At 34.3% G+C, this 18,181-nt stretch overlaps 1 protein-coding gene across 1 annotated transcript in view; it reads left to right on the plus strand.

Annotated features, from left to right (window-relative positions):
* The window catches only part of CENPW (centromere protein W), a 155,213-nt gene that overhangs the window by 88,787 nt on the left and 48,245 nt on the right, over positions 1 to 18,181 (plus strand). The window contains exon 3 of the transcript XR_008654214.2: positions 3,099 to 3,173. The gene's annotated coding sequence lies outside the window, so the exon portion shown is untranslated. The remainder of the gene's footprint in view (positions 1 to 3,098; positions 3,174 to 18,181) is intronic.

Below are 18,181 nucleotides of genomic sequence, written 5' to 3' on the forward strand. Positions count from 1 at the left end.
GTTTGGATATTTGTTCCTGCCCAAATCTCATGTTGAACTGTAATCCCCAATGTTGGAGGTGGGACCTGGTGGGAAATGTTTGGGTCTTGGGGGTGGATTCTGCATCCCTTGGTGCTGTCCCTGCAATAGTGAGACCTTGAGAGATCTGGTTGTTTAAGTGTGTGGCACCTCCCCCCAACTCTCTCTTGTTCCTGCTTTCAACATGTAATGTGCCTACTGCCGCTTCACCCCCTGCCATGAGTAAAAGTTCCCTGCGGCTTCCCCAGAAGCTAAGCAGATGCCAGCCAGCACCATGCATGTACAGCCTGCAGAACCATGTGCCCATTAAACCTCTTTTCTTTATAAATTACCCAGTCTCAGGTATTTCTTTACAGCAATGCAAGAATGGCCTAATACAATTTGCATTTCTTTGCTATCCAGTTAGGCTGAGTTTTAAAAATACATTTATTAATTATTTAGAGTTTTTCCTTATAGGTGTATTATGTTTCAGACAATTTCTACAGGGATCTAAGAATTCCTTAGAGTACATTGAGAACAAAAAGTCCTGAAATGCCCCTCTACTCTTCCCCCAAAGTTGTTTCCTCTCTTACAAGACAAACAAGAGACATTTTAATTTTGATACAGTTTTTTCATGCCTCTATGCCTTTGTCTGCGTTTGTCCTTCTTCCTCGGATATCCTTCCCCACCTGAGGGAAAACATGTCCTCAGACTCCAAGGTCGGCTCAAATTTCTGTTCTGCCATAGTATTCTGTGGCATCTGTTAGCTCACTTATCATGGAATGCCTGGCTTTAGGGTTAGTGACCCGTGTCTGTATCTGGAATAGATTCTGAGCTGTTTTGTGTACTGACTGTATCTTATAATTTCTCTCTGGGTCACTCCCCACCCTTGATTTATTTGCATCATGTCTTGAACATATCAGGTGTGTAGTACCTAGTAAATTTATATTTACAAACAAGTGATGAAGGGAAATATAAGTAAAACACAATTTGGCTTTATAACTCTCTTAAGTGAAATGAGCCAGTGCTCAACATAGAAAAGAATGATTTGCTTTGAATAGATTTAAACTTTAATTTAGTATATAAGACTGCTTACATATGATCCATTCAAATAAAATAAAAAAGACATATATATACCAGCATAATTTAAATAATTATAATTTTCATTGTCTGTATCTTTGCTATAGTGTTGTTTTGCACATGGGTCTGACAGATTTCCTCCCAATGGGTCCTGTTCTGATTGGGCTGTGATGCTCACTGCTTGGGGAAGAGTCTGAACTCTTTTCATAGTAGTGGGTGGTAGGAAAGGTCAGTTGTTGATATCTATAAAGATTATTATTGACTCCTGGCAGGGCGCGGTGGCTCACGCCTGTAATCCCAGCACTTTGGGAGACCGAGGTGGGCAGATCACGAGGTCAGTAGATCAAGACCATCCTGGCCAACATGGTGAAACCCCATCACTACTAAATATACAAAAATTAGCTGGGCGTGGTGATGCACACCTGTAGTCCCAGCTACTTGGGAGGCTGGGGCAGGAGAATCGCTTGAACCCGGGAGGTAGAGGTTGTGGTGAGCCAAGAGCATACCACTGCACTCCAGCCTAGGTAACAGATTGAGACTCCATCTCAAAAAAAAAAAAAAAAACAATATTTCCTTGGTTCTCATTTTCATCTCCTGTTTTGAGACTTACTTCAATTCAAAGGTTTTCTTTTATCTGGGAATTATGCTGTGTGGCATTCATGTGCTCTCAAATTCTCAATGTCCATAACTACTCATGGCACCTGTCACCCATACTGTCTACTCCCTATGTTCCCAATACACTTGCTCTTAGAAAATACTGTGAGTGTAAGCAATTAGCTGTGTGCTACATCCCACTACCCATGGAACTGGGGTATGGCTTATATCCTGCACCCTACAATGCTGCAAGGCCATTAGCAAGTATGTCTGTTGTCTTCATACTGCTATCCCCTCTCTAGGGGTATATACCAAAGAATTGGCTTGAACCTCAATATCTTACAGTTTTTTTTAAATCAGCTTTTTAATTTTTTTTTCCATTCTAATTTGCAGTCTCCATCTCCTTAAAACTCAGATATCAGGTTGAGTCAGGAGACTAATCTGATTAGTAGTAGACTCATTATTGTACTGACTATCACACTTAGTACCACTCTTGCTCACCAACCCAGTTGTTTTTATTGGCCCAAGTCTATGAACCTGATTCTCATCCATTAAAATGAGTTCTGTCCATTCTAATGCCTCTCACTCAGATAAACATCTGTCTGGCTTGCCTGTATCTGCTAGACCTGGACACATCTGTCTGAATCTGAGCTGTGCATATCACTTAGACTTGGGACCTTCCACACTATGACAATCTCTCTCTCCAAACATAGTAATTGCCCTAAACATAGTTCAAACTTTACATCTAACATGCCAGTTTGTTCTGCTACCCTAGATCAGGAAGTATTTTTTTAATATGGCCTTCTTATGATTAAAACCCATTTTTAAGAAAACTTTGGGAGAAGGAGTGGCAAGAGAAAACAGTGATTTTGTGCTAGTTGTCCCGGATTTCTGTGAATTGGCCCAGCCTGCTCAGTGGAGGCCTGTCAGTTCTGATTCTTTGATTTGAGACTTATCTCTGTGCCAATCATATATAGGAGTCCATTGTCTTCAAAAATTTATATTTTTAAAGATTACGCATGGCACATTTCATTTAGAACACATATTATTTTAGTTTTTAATATTTTTTCTATTCTGAGGAGATTATTTCTACTACATTTAGTAGTTTTTAAGATTCTAGAAAAGGTATTTCTATTTTTAATTCTGTCCTTCCCTCATTTTACTATATATTAGGCCTTGTGCTAGAATCTATTTATCATGGTAGTTTAAAATGCTCAGGGCTACCTGGTAAGCTGAATAAACCTTGACTGGAGAATACTCTGTATGCATCAGAAACCCAGTGACTGTGTAAGAAGAAGATAATAAGCATTAGCTGTTTATATGATAATTAAATTGTTTTCTCAAGTTAACTTGATTTTATCAGACTATTGGTATAGTATGTCAGAAAGCAGTGGAGTTTTTCTCTCAGCTTTTTCATTGCTTTTCAGGTATCTGAAAACTGAAGAGTGGAGAATATGTTCAGCAGTGAACAAGAGGATTCTCTTAGAAATAAGAGGTCGAAGGTGAGTAGGAAATTGAGCAAGTTGAAAGTAAATATATGTAATCCAATGTTTTAGTCAGATAGTTTAAGAAAATGCAATGTAAAGTAGCTTTTAGCCAAACCTCTTTTTGGGAAAACGCACAAAATATTAGTAGCAAGTTTTAGTCTTAAAAGTCTCAACCTTGTCTTGATTATGGGGGTTATGGGTAAGGGGATTGGCTGAATTTAAAGAAAATTTGCATAGAGGATGATGATAATTATTTTATCACTCTAATCCTTTGCTGTTTTGGAAGTATGCCTTTATATATACATAATAAATATGTTTTATTTATTCTGTTTTATATGAAAGTCAGAGTATATAATTTTGAAGCTAATGAAGTGGCCATTTTACTTGCAGTTATTTTCTCTCTGAATCCATCAGGAAACATTTTAATAGATTTTCTTCCAAGATAGGCAAGCACTTGTAGAAGCAAAGCAAAGTGCTGGTATGCAATTTCAGAAATCTGTTGACTACATGTTCCCATGTGTGTTCCAGGAAATTCACATTTGGATTTCAGTACAACTCAAGAGTTATGGTAGTGCTATCCAACACTTTTTTGAATGGTAGTTTGCTTGATACCAACATGAAACTTGCCAAACTCAGCAGGCCAAATCCTAGTTTTGGAATATGTGGGAACCAAGAAATCAGCAGTTAAATGATGAGGGCTGTATCACTTTCAGTCCTCTAAGGATACAAATTCTACCTAATGGTCTAGAGGGTCATTTTGAATATAACCAATAATTGTTTAAAAATGAAATGTCTCTTTTGTGGCATATCATAATACATATAACATTTAATAATAAAAATCTACTCTATTACATTTCTTCTTGTGAATACTGTCTGCAATGTTTCAGCTTTTCAGACTTAATTATAGCTGGCTAGACATGTACAATTATGCTTACCTCTAGAAATGAAAACACAGTAGTATTCATTGTGTGTATGAAAACTAAGTTACAAATTCACCTTATAGCTACTCTGTTTCAAAACTGCCCCAGTTAAAGTGAATAGACTGGCATTAAACTCACTGAATACAGAGCTTCACATATTCTAGTAAAACATTGCTATTAACTTGGCAAAAAAAGTGTGTGTTAAAATTACAATACATATAATAAAATGAGAAATTATAACCCATAGTTGACCAGTCTGTTTCTGTTCCTGAGAATAAGCTATAAAATCTAAGTTCTGGAGGAGACATCAAGATCAATGATCAAATGCCCAGGCTTTATTTAGCAAAGGTAGAGCCAAGTCATTCAACATGAATTGCTGTCTATTCTATTCCTATTTCTAAAGATCCAGATGCCATTTCTTCCTTGTCTGTTTCAGTGCCTAACCACATAATGAAAAATTATACAATAACTCTAATTATGGCCCCTCCTGCTAAGGTTTAAAAATATTCCTTGTAATGTTTTTAAAATCTTTCATCTTGTCATGATGTAGAACAATTGGTTAACATTCTCCTTGTAACAGCCTTCCACTCAAAGACAGTAGGTAAAGCATCCACTTCTTTGTCTTAAAACATCCAACTTCTTTAACAGTATGTTGTAATAATTGTTTTTCCTCTTTTTAATAGTTATTTCTTGGCCTCTGGAAATTTCATTTTAATAACTCTTTCAAAAGTGGGAAAAATATTTTATAATGCTCTTGAATGAAAATGTGAAAAATGGCAGGTACACTATTTTCTGTCCTCTTTACATAAATCTGTACATTTATGGTTATATTATGCTTACTTTTTCTATTAAAAGGCTATTTAGTCTCTCAGCCATTGTGATTGATATATGTTTTGTTTTTTCTGCCTTTCTGGTGGTCTACTAGACTTCATCCATCTTATATCTGTTTATATAGAAGGAGAAATTCTGGACGCTTTAATACAACTTTGTGACTTATCAGTATCCTACGTCTGTTGTGAAACTTAGGTAATTTAAGGCTCATATCCTGCTGTTAAGTAAAAAGATGAATTTAGCATCTTTGTAAGTCCTGCAATCTATGTTACTTATGTAATTAATTTTCTCAGATAACCGTTATTATTCCAATTTTACTGCTTGAAAATATTAAATGAGAGGCTGAGTCACTTGCCCAGTGTAATGTCTTATTAGATAGAGGCATCTGAAAACCTTTGGACCACTGCCCTTCCCACAAGACCACATTGCTAATATTTCACTTTATTTGTATAGATAAAGCCTTGGACTCTTAATGCGTCACTGTTTGTTTTTTAAAAAGTATGCTATCAAATGCAGTGCAAATTTTGGAGAAATAAATACTATACTGTATTTTTTAATGAAGTAAAAAAATGTTTCAATGCTGTTATGCTTTCATTTAAAGCTTGGCCTATAAATGATTGCATACAGTCAGTTGAGATGATACCTTTGAGAACCAACCTTATTATCCAGAGTTTAGCGTTCTGGGGTCAGTGTAGGTAAGAAGGTTTATAATGACATAAAAATATTTCCTGGCAATGAAATCTCTGGGACTAGAGCTTATCATAATCAATTTGATGTGTTTTCTATATTTTTCTCCCACCGATTACATTTACTAGATAATCTAGGTGTAATCCTACCTAGAATCAGGCAGGTGTACTAATCACCTTTGAAAGACTTTTTTGTCTATGGTTTTGTAAAGCTGAGTAATCAAGGAAATGATAATTTTAACAAAATGCTTTTCAGTCCACCAAAGTTATTTGTTTCCAGGATGTTACTGTTATGCTACATGATGATAAAAGAAAATGATCACAAATCTGTTAGTTGAGACATCACTTCTATCGAATCTATAGTGTCTTTTGAGGTCCCAGCTTTAGTGATGACCTTGGACACAACTCTACTTATTAATATCACCCAGATATGATATTTCCTTCTAAATATGAGACATTGATTGGCATTGCAGGGAAATCTATTTTAAATACTTCCATGATGTTAAGGACACAGTTTAGGGTTGAAGCTCCTGAAATATGAAGCACAATATCAAGGATGAAAACTTTTACAAATATTTTAGATCAATGACCTCACAAAATTTTTCACTTTCCTTTAGAATGTTTAAAATCTATTTATTTTTAATAATATCTAATCATAACTCCCCTTTTCACCATGTGTCATTAGCCTAAATAAATAAAAATAAATCAGCTGAATTTTGTTTGCTAATAGAAATAAAAGAAAAATAGAACTTACACATATGCCATCTGATTTCTTTGATTTCTTTTAGGCATATGGCCTGCTTTCTTTCTGGCCGTAGATTAATGTATTAATTCACATGGCTGTTTTTTATTAAGATGTATGAATTGATAGTTTACATTGGAGAGTTAGTTACGTTGGAGAGTTATAGTTTGCATTAGGTTGTCACATGATGCAAAGGTCTGTAATGGGCATTGAAGCTTTTTTTTTTTTTCATTCATAGGGTGTGACTTGCTAATTGGTAAACTACATTCAGTCAACCTGTATATGAGTCATTTAAAAATTTTCATTGATTATGCACAACAGAAAGAGGTCTGTAGATAGTAATTTTTATTTTAATGCCAAACTAAATGGCTCATTTCTTTGAAGCAAAGTTTCTTAAACAAATGTGTTTAAAATTGCCTGGCATGAAAAAAGGAAGCTAAATTTGTCAGAAAATTAAAATATAAAGTAAAGCCAGTTTACACTTAGGTATTTCTCAAAATTAATCTTTCCATACCATATGTTCTCACATAAAACAATCAGATATATCTGTATCATGCTCATTTTTGACTCTGGCCCAGTTGAAGTTGGTTTTCCACCAACTCTGCTGAAGGCCAAGGCCATGGCCCTTATAACTTAAGCCAAATCAGACAACAAGCAGCCTCTTTGGCTCCTTGGTTGGTGGAAAGACTTTGTAATGTTATAACCTCAGTTTGAGCAAAAATACAGCTTGAAATTATAGTGTCTTCTGGATTTCTTCACCCAGTTTTGTCTACAAATGGAAATAAGTTTATATACTTACTGAGTAATGGAGACATACTTTAAGAAAGTGCTTTTTAATGTTTCCAAGAAAAAAAAAAATTAATAATTGTGTGGAAGTTACCACAACAATTTTAAGCTCCTTGACCTTTTATTTTTTTCAAATTATCAATTTTGCTTTTGTTCTACTCTCATTTTATTCGCATATGGGAGCTAGAGCCTGAAATGCACATTTTCTAGTGTTGAGTGTTTGGTTTATAATGCTAATATTTCTGCAGGACCCAAAACAAAATGAAATCAGTTGATAGTAGAAGGTTAGCTTTAGAAAACATTGTGTCAATTGTCTCTATTTAAGCAGCTATATAGCGCTGGAGTATAGACTCTGTAAATAAAATTATAATTAAAATATAAAAACACTTTTATATAACGAATATTTATTGATCGATCGGAAAACCATGGGAGATTGGTGCTTTTTTTCTTCCAACAGAGAGACCTTTAAAATTGCCATGATTTTGTATTATTCTCTCATTATTAGTAATTACCCTGGAAGAAAATGTGATGTTAATGCCCAGTAAAATGTAGTCTCTCTCATTCTCTCTCTCTCCCCTCTTCAGACATTCTCTTTGTATTTACTTTTCACATTTTTTTAATAAATTGCAAATTAAATACCTTTCTTAAGGGCTTCTCTTATTATATAAACCTAAATTGGGCTTAACAAATTAAGAAACATATATGAAGTATTTCATTTGGATATAAACCTTAAATAAAAATGTAGCTGAATGATATGTGACCTATTGAAAACTAAATAAAGTAAGGGCTCCTAATGACTAAAAGTATAGAAAGGGAATTATCTGATCTCAACATGAGACAGAAAGAAATCTATTTGTTGATAGAAAAAATTAATCACATATTAACATCTGGACTTCATGTGGATACAGTGTTTGTTTAACAATTAGCAGCAGTGCCTTTTCAGCTACATTCCTACATCTGGGAACAAAACATCATAGGAACTAAAAATAAAGACAAGGAGAAAATTAAAAATTGCCTGCTGTAAAATAGCACAGTTACTCTACATTATAAATTAAAGGGATCTTGTCACCCTCTTTGGGAGTACACACTTTCTGCAATAGATATACCCCAGATACTACCCAGAGATGCCCTGTAAACTGATACTTTATTGTATATTCAGGGGAAAAGATTATAATTTTATATCATGATGAAATGAGATAGGACTTAAAAGATTCATTGAAAATATTTTAAAGTACTTGCACACTGATACACTTTTAATTAAATGAAATAGAGCAATATCAATTGATAGAATAATTATCTTATGTTTCTTTAAGACATAATACACAAGAACTGTTTAAACTGTATTACATACTTTGAAGAAGATAGCTTACATAGATACAAAAGAGTATATACATTGGTAATTTATGGCTAGCAAAGGTATGTATTTTTGTTATGCTTACAAAGAGAAAAATTATAGAATACCAACTACATTGGATGATCTGGATTTTTTTTCTCCTATTAAGAATGGCAAAATAAATATTTACTTATGCCTAAGAACAATCTGATACTGGCAGTTTTCTTGAGACTGTAATGCAGCTTTGTTTTCTCTGTTAAACTGTAGATTCTATGGAAGATACATTCTATAGTTTCTCCAAAGTATTGTAGAATATGTACCACATGTTTTCTGATGCTGCTTATCTTTTAATTGGCTGGATAATAAGCCCATATGGTAAACACAAGCATGGCCTGTAGTTCATCGTAGGGATGAAAATATTCTCCAGAGATTTGAACTTTGCTTGTCAGATCCCTCTGGGCCCACTTGAAAGAGGTTGGTTATTGCCTCTGACATTGGACTGATAACCCTAGAGCAAGAAGGAAGCCTGAAAACTTTGGCCTATCAGACTTGGTTATGCATGTATGAGGGTTTTCTCTGGGACTTCTCAGGGAAAGAGGGGTTTTTTCCTCTTCCTTGGTTTTAGCTATTATTTCTCTATTATATTGAAAAGTTTCAGTCTATCAATCAATTGCTACTGTTCTGAACAACTGACCATTAATATTTGTACATGAATGTTTGTACCATATTGATTATTTTGGCCACTTGAAGACGGCTATAGTTTATCAAAGCTAAAAAACTTTGAAATATACCTGCTTTAGGCCAATGAAGCCAAAGATTTCTAACCACTCTCTCTAGGCCTTCTTATACTTCAGGCCATTTCCGAATTCTATAGCCAAGATCATGGTATTCCCCTGGAATCATTAAACTATTTGTTCTTCATGACTTTCCATATCATATTTAAACCATTCATCCATAACTTCAAGTAATTCCTAACCTCTACCTTCATCTCTTTCCATACTTCCCTATTCTTCAGCTCATAGGCTTTCACAAATTTTATTTTTCCATTTGATTTCTTTACCATTTTGATTGCAAACAGAATTATGAAATGTCTAAGTTAGATCATTTTTGGTAGTCAACCTTTGATGAGCAGATGCATTTATTAACACATCTACTTCTAGAAGACAAAAGTCTCTCGCTCTTCATTGGGTCTACTTATATTTAAATGATTTTACATGTATGTATGTATGGCTGCCTAGGAAGAAGGAAGAAGAGTTTTAAAGAAGGGGATTCATTCATAGGTGAGAGCATGAATAAATATAGTTTGTATAATTTCTTAAGCTCTAAAAGTAGCCATAAGCAATATATAGTTTGTATAATTCCTTAAACTCCAAAAGTAGCCATAAGCAATGAACATTGAACTAGAAAGAGAAAAGACAGTATACCTTCCATCTCAAAGAATGGGAATTTCAGAATCTGACTTTATTGTATTGCAATTGCCATAGGGGTTATTATTTTGTTAAAAAGTAATTTAGTAACATTTATGTTGTTTTACCCTTTTTAAAAGTAGCGTCTAACATATTCTAAATATTCATCAAAAGATAATTATTTTTCTTAATTTTAATAAATTTAAAAGATAATCTAGAATTCAACTATAGATCTAATTAAAGAAGTATATGCTAATATATAGAGAACATGTTATAGATGTCTACAGAAGAAAAAAGGATCATATCAAACAAACTGAACATGTATCTGCAAAATCAACTTACTTTCATAAAGGTCAGAATATAGTGGGGTATTTTAGCAGACATATACCTTCTAAAAAAGTCATCCTTCTGCTATATTTGGCATTAATTAGATAAATTAGATTATAGGACCTAGCTTAATAACGTTTTAATAGAGGATTTGAAAGGACTGGAGAAGCCTAGTAAAGATGATTAAAAGTATTCAGAAAGAATGGTCCACTTGAGGAGGGTCAGAAGTGTTAGCTGTGTTTGTATTAGAGAGGGAAAACATAGGTTGCTTTTAAGTACTTTAGACCACAACGGAAGATATTTATTTGAGTTTACCTAGTAAGAATTTGACTCCCTTCTAACATAATTTTTGTACAATAGAAACTAGATTGTATGTCACACTTCTCAGAATCCTTTGCAGTATGGCAGATTCTGCTCACAGTCTACAGTCTACCAAGCAGATATACCCAGTTAAGATTGGCAGGTGGAAGTGAGCAGTAGTGGTTATGTAAATGAGATTTGGTCAGCTGGCAATCCTGATAGTGGAGGCAATTAGTTCTGTTATGGCTAGCAACGATCTAAGTTTCTGGTAACCAGTCCCTGGTGTCTTAGGTGTTAAGCAGCAAGATGATAGCTGTTTAGCTGTCATGTGGACACTAGAATATCATATAGAAATTTGGGCATTTCCCTTGGATGCTCTGTTCCTGACTCTAGTAACCAAACAGAATTTTTTGTTCTCCCAGAGATTCTGTAAACTGCCTAACTTCTCTCCATTTCCTGCTACAATAATCCCCTTTCTTCTAAAACTAGGACAGTGGATTACTTAAAAAAAAAGTTTAAAAATTTATATAGGTTTTCGGGGAACAGGGGGTGTTTGGTTACATGAATAAGTTTAGTGGTGATTTCTGAGAGTTTGGTGCACCCATCATCCGAGCAGTGTACACTGTGCCCAAAGTTTAGTCTTTTGTCCCTCACCCCCTCCCACCGTTTCCCCCAAGTTCCTAAAGTCCCTTTTATCATTCTCATGCCTTTGCATCCTCATAGTTTAGCTCCCACTTATAAGTGAGAACATACAATGTGTCATTTTCCATTCCTGAGTTACTTCACTTATAATAATTGCCTCCAATTCCATCCATGTTGCTGTGAATGCCATTATTTCGTTCCTTTCAGGGCTGAGTAGTATTCCAGGGTGTATATATGCCACGTTTTCTTTATCCACTCATTGATTAATGGGTATTCGGGCTAATTCCATATTTTTGCTGTTGTGAATTGTGCTGCTATAAACATGCGTGTGCAAGTATCTTTTTCATATAATGACTTCTTTTCCTCTGGGTAATACCCAGTAGTGGGACTGCTGGATCAAATAGTAGTTCTACTTTGAGTTCTTTAAGGAATCTCGACATTGTTTTCCATAGCGGTTGTACTAGTTTACATTCCCACTAACAGTGTAAAAGTGTTCACTTTTTACCGCTTCCATGCCAACATCTATTTTTTTTTTATTTTTTGGTTATGGCCACTCTTGCAGGAGTAAGTGGAATCACACTGTGGTTTTGATTTGCATTTCTCTGATAATTAGAGATGTTGAGCATTTTTTCGTATGTTTGTTGGCCATTTGTATAGCTTCTTTTGAGAGTTGTCTATTCATGATCTTAGCCCTTTTTTTGATGGGATTGTTTGTTTTATTCTTGCTGATTTGTTTTAGTTCCTTGTAGATTCTGGACGTTAGTCCTTAAATAGAAGGGACATAATTACACTAAAAAGCTTCTGCACAGCAAAAGAAATAATCAGCAGAATAAACAGACAACTCACAGGGTGGGAGAAAATCTTCACAATCTATACATCCAGCATGGATTGCTTTTTCTGTGAATAAGTTTTCTGCTTGTTACCGCTATTAATCAAATTTCTTTGCAATAATAACTAATGAATATTTTTTACATGGCACCATTTTAAATACTATCTCACTTAATCTTTACATCTACTTCATGAGCCTCTAAGTTTCCCCAAAACCCCTAGTGGTTACTCACAAAAAGATAGTCAAATACAGGTCTCTCTTGATATGACCATTTCTAAGAAGGATGAATAAAGAAAGTGGGTTCAAATGTAAGTAAGTCAAAAAGAGGTCATTTTAGGCATAAAAATAAGCAGTTTAATAGAATACTAATTACATCTATGGAATAGACTAATGAGTGAACTCAAAGTTTTATCACTGAACATCCTTAAAATGACAGGGTTGGGGCCAAGGAATCATTTGTTAGACTAGACCTCATTTGACATACTTTTTTTTAGCATTTCAGTTCTTTATTTTTATACATAGAATTTCTAAATTTCTATTTGATCATTGTGATCTGATGTTATTGTCTTCATAGTGCTAATGTAATTTTATGACAATGTGATTATTTAATAGAATGATGAGATTTTTATAGTCAGCTCTTTATTTTTTCCAAGAAACAGAACTACAAAATATTTAAAATTATACCGTAATTCCTTAACATCATTATATATCCAAAAAGTATTAAAATTTTCTCAATTGCTTCATAAATTTTTTTAAGAATTAGTTTTTTCAAATCAGAATTCAAAGTATATATATATTACAATTTTTTGACATGTATCTTGAGTCTCTATTGATCTGTAAGCCTCCTTCACCCCTAATTCTTCCTCGCAATTTATTTGTAGAAGAAACTGAGTAATTTGTCCAGAAGAATTTCCCACAGTCTGGATTTTACTCACTGCATTCCTGTAGAGTTATTCAATGTGTTCTTCTTTTCTCTGTGTTTTCTGTAAACTAGCGGAATTTGGAATCTTTTTCAAATTCAGGTTTGATTTATTTTTGCATAACAAAAATACTTCATAGATGGTAATGCGTACTTTTATCAGGAGGCACATGCCTGGTTGTTTCTCTTAGATCCTTTATTTCATTAAGGACTGGTGATATTCTAACTCTATGGTACCTTCATTTATTATCTAACAACTTCTCTAAGGTAACTAGTAAGTTTATTCTGTTTTCTATATTCTCTTTTCTTTCTCCCTGCACTTCTTAATAATTGTGCTATATGAACATCATGACATATAGCCATTGTATACTATAATGCTTTCCTTGCATTTATTATTTAATCTTGGTTCTATAGGTAAATAAGAATTTAATTATTACTACTGCTCCTTATATGTGATCCTTATTGCCTACTCTCCAGTCATTTTGGTGTCTGAAGTTTGTTTTGTAGTAGAATACTATGGAAGAGCTCTTTGGGGCAATATTTCTTGAGTTATTGTGTGTTCACAAAAAGTTCAACACTTTTATTTGTAGGTCACTTAAAATGCATATAAAAAGTCCTTGGCTCACATTTTCTTTCCTTGAGACTCTCAAATATATTAAGATATTTCAGGGTCTTCTGTCATAAAGCACTGCTGTTAAAAAGCATGACGTCAATCAGGTCTTTTTTTTTTTCTTTATAAGTGACTTGGTCTTTTTGTTTAGACACTGAAAGGATCTTTTTTAATTTTTTATTAAAAGTTATTTTTACTAGAATATGTTTCCCTGTGGTCTCTTCTGGTTATTTTTTTTCTAGGTATATGGTTTGTTCTTTCTGTACATATGTAGCTTAAAGTTTTTATTTATTTCAGAAAAGTTTTCCTGAATTTACATTTTGGTTTGGATTCTATTCTATTGCTGTAGGTGTCTTCTTTGGAGACTTCTACTACATACGTGTTTGATTTTGCTTGCGTTTTTCTATCTGTCATCACTTTCTTTTAAGTTATTTTTCTATACTTACTTTTATATTTTACTTAAATTTTCCTTTTTCTATATTCTGTTTTATAAGGTGCTATCCATGTATCCAAATGCTTTTTTCACTATTCAAATCCATTTATTTGTTCTTGTATTCCTTTAGGTTTAGTCATCATTTCTGAAATGATTTTTCTTTTATTTCTAAGTCTTTCTTGGGTTTTGTTCCCTTTGTTTACAAATATTCTTTTTTCTTCCCTTCAGCTTGTTTCTGACTGTTTCTAATTTTTCTGCTATTCTTTCATGGTTTCTATTATTTTATAAAATTCTTTCAGATTGTTTTGAAATATTAGGAAATATTTTTTTCTGTTTTATGGGATGTTTCCTGGCATGCCTCTATTATCTACATGAATATTATCCTTTTTCCTTACAAAAACTTTACATGTGATCTGTCCACAATACATTCCTCTTCCTGATTTTAAATGAAAAGGATTTTCTTGTATTCAAAGAAAGGGAGGGTCAGATGAGCCTGCCCAGTTTTGTGGCTCTGGACTTCTCCATACTTCTTTCCTGGAGCTTCTCTTTCCTTTGCCCTTAATGTTTCCACCCTGCTTCTACTTAGATTTTCCCCCAAGGCACTTCTTCTTAGGTTGGGCACTTGTTTTGAAAGGGTCCTTTCACAGCAAATTATGTTGGTCAAGACTCCCCTGCATGATCTTTCTGTTCTATGGTCCCTTGAACTCACTCATGAATCGTAGCCTTCGAATGCCTTCAAATTGACTCACTGAGCTTTCACCACTAGAGAGGACACTTTATTTTGAGGGTAAATATCTGTTAGAAATTTGGTTTCTGGATCTCAAGCTCACCAGAAGTACTTTTCTCTTCTCTGCTTTCTCCCATACAGGAGCTGATACCATGTGTGTCTGATATAAGGTCAAATTTTGGTATTGTAGGAACACTCATTTTGTGAATCCAGCTACAGATGTTGGCCATAAAACTTTGTTTTGTCATTCTAGCTTCTTTGTTTTATTGAAGGTTTGGAAAGACTAAAATACCAGGCCAGTGTAGCATATACTATCCTGCTAGAAACCAGTAATCGGTTTATTCTTAATCTTATTTCATGACTCTAAGAGGATTTGAACTCTTTTCCTTGAAGGTTTAATTAACAATCATTTTGCGTATTTGGGGCAGGAGTCTATAAATGTAACTATCTGCTTTTTTTGAGGTCTTTGCAATTGTTATATCCTACCATACAATTTAATCATTTCAGAAAAGCAATTACCTAAATAAATTCTTAACTAATAGAAAATGTGCTCTTTGTAACTGTGTATGTATACACAGAAATTTACAATATATAATACATATCTATGCAGTATATATATATTAAGAAAAACACATTAAAATTGATTTAGCTTACAAATTATTTTAAAGAGTTTCTTTAAATTAAAAAAATGTGAATTTATTTTACTTATAAAAGACTCAGGAATGCATTCCCATTTTAATCGTTTTGCTTTTATCCTAAATGTTTTCTTCTCACCTAATAAAAAGGGAAGGAATGTTTTGCCAAGCTCAAGACTCATTTGGATATGTGGTTTCTAAACATCAAGCCCACATTGAACACTTAACCTTGTTTGGTTTTAGCTAAAATGGCTTCCTGTTTCTAAGAAAGGATAAAAAAAAAAATTCCAAAACTCAGTTGAAATGATAACAATTCTTTTCCAAGACCCAGTGGCTCACATGACAAAACACTTTGATGAATTAAGTAGAAATGAACTGGAAAATGTAAATTAAATTCACCTGTAAAATATAGTTGGTTTTATAAATTCATAAAGGGGGTAGTAAACTGAGACAAATGTCCTTGGGAAAACGGCTGCTAGGACTTGGCCAAAGAGTGTTTGAAAAACACTGCTGCTGGAGATATTATAATGAACCCAGAATACGTGCAGTTTTTGTGTTTTTCCTTATTATAATTTTGTTGTACTTATTCCCACAGCCAACTTCAAATGACCCACTCCCTGCCCCCCCAAGATAAAAACAAGGCAGCTGAAAAGTTTGCTTAAACTTCTTAATACTTTTAATCCTTACTTGTTATAATTTGATTACTGAGACAGATTTTCTCTGTGGACCTCCTATTAAATCACTTTCAAGTTGAAACAAACCAGAAATCCTTTTAAATAACAGAGCTAGTATTCACTTTAAGCTGCTCAGAATTTATACAGAAACTGTAGACTGTCTCTTCTAAAATGTTGTAAATATGCCCAGAGGCTACTGTGATGGGTTTATCCTTCCAACCTAACCAAAACTAAAATAAGTAAATGAAGGTACTTGATGTTCTGGGTTATAAAGTAGAGGACGATGTTACTCAGGCTTATATCTGATTTTATTTATTTCCATATTATTAGATATCAACATAGATAAAGTTACTTCAAATTAACATTGTAGGTAGTTTTTTCTCTATGTGCTCGATAGCATGTCATTTGGTTTGATATTGTGAGGATCTGGTTCAAAATAATCTTTATATTATATATTTTAACATGGAAAATAAACGTTTAATTCATGTTTAAGTGATTTTTTCTCTCTATTTTGGGCTAGTGTCAGATCAGAATATCCAAGTTTGATACAGATCTTATGCCTCTAAGAAGCTATTTTGAATTATTCACCTGGAAGGAGTAACCCAAACTAGAAAATTTATAACAGCTGAGGCCTACCTGCTGTTATAGGGGGATGGGGTGTGGAGTGGAAAGAACAATAAGTACAGTAACTCTCAACCTTTTTTGTGCATAGATATTTTCAGGAGGACCTCTTAAAAATATAGAGGCTTAGCTCCAGAGATTCAGATTCAGTAAGCTTAGAATAATGCCCAGGAATCTGCATTTTTTACATGTGATACTGCAAGCTGTCTTCAGAACTTTATTTGATAAATAACTTTATTAGAATTTTAGATGCCAGGTAAAGAATCCAAGCACAATTTGTGAACTTTAGTGGTCAGGAGAGAATTGTTTTTTGAAAAAGAAAATTATCAATTGTGCTGTAAACAGTGGCAAATAAAAAGTTGGGACAAATAGAAGCAAAAATTATGAAAACGACAGGTAGCTTGATGGTTGAAGAAGACTGATTAAATAGAGAATGGAAGTATGTATGGTAAACAATAAGGAACTTACACTACTTTCACATGAAACAGAAAGAGGGATTTGTAGATATTAGTATTGAAATAGATACAGTGTTTTAAATGTCCATGTTCACTTCACTCAGTTCTTCCAGGTATGATGTCAGACCAGCCACTACAGTATCAAATTGGGCCTTTGTCCTGAGCAGCTTGCTCTGACTGCTTTATACTTTGTGTTCCTGATTTCCTGGCTTGTCACTCCATGTCTCATTTCTCTACCGACTGCTCTGGCTCTATGATTGCCATACATTGCCTTGGTCAGATCCTGCTCCCTCTATCCACCACTCCTGAACCAAGTAATACCTTGAAGAGCTAGGCCTCCTGGAACTGGAATCAAGGTTGGTCCTGTTCCTATGTGTTTACAACCACCTCTTATCTGCATTCACTGTTCCACTTCTTGGGTTGCTCCTCCGGACATTGACTGAAGGAAAACTTTGCTTTCATGAATATGTATTATTCGCTTCCTGTTCCAGGGTCAGCCCCCTATAGCCAGGTGAGTCTCTATTGAATTTTATGGTCCTCAAATTTTTATGTTCACTATAATTATCAGCAGAGTATGTTAAAAATAAGATTGCTCAGACTAGCAGTTATGGAGAGCAAAGGAGATTAGTGCTACCCCAAGTGTCATCCTTAGACAGGTAGCATCAGCATCACCTGGGCGCTTGTTAGGAATGTAAATTCTTGGGTTTGATCCAAGACTTACTGAATCAGGATCTCTAGGGGTGCAGCCCAGCCATCTATGTTTTATCAAGGTAAGCCCCAGCCTAACTTACTGATTGTGAGTGATACCAGTGCCAGCCTCTGGTACTTAATATGTAGTTTGATCTCAGACCTACTGAAACAGAACCTGTATTTTAACAATATATGTGGGCTTTCAAAAGTACTGGCCTGATAACTGTATTTTTAATAAGTTGTTTCCATGGATTTAGACATCAGAAAGTTGGAGAACATGTGCACTAACACATGTTCTATAATTAAGTGTGGGGTAGTACTGTTCTGTCTCAGCTTGATGTTTCTTGAAACATTCTCTGTTTAAATATATTTATCCTAGTGCCCCATGGTTCGTAGCACCAACTCTGGGTAATATCCATGTTTCAGAGCTGATCTGAGGCTTGACTACTTAATACCT

The sequence above is a fragment of the Symphalangus syndactylus genome, chromosome 2, assembly GCF_028878055.3.
Source record: "Symphalangus syndactylus isolate Jambi chromosome 2, NHGRI_mSymSyn1-v2.1_pri, whole genome shotgun sequence".
In the NCBI taxonomy this organism is placed as follows: domain Eukaryota; kingdom Metazoa; phylum Chordata; class Mammalia; order Primates; family Hylobatidae; genus Symphalangus; species Symphalangus syndactylus.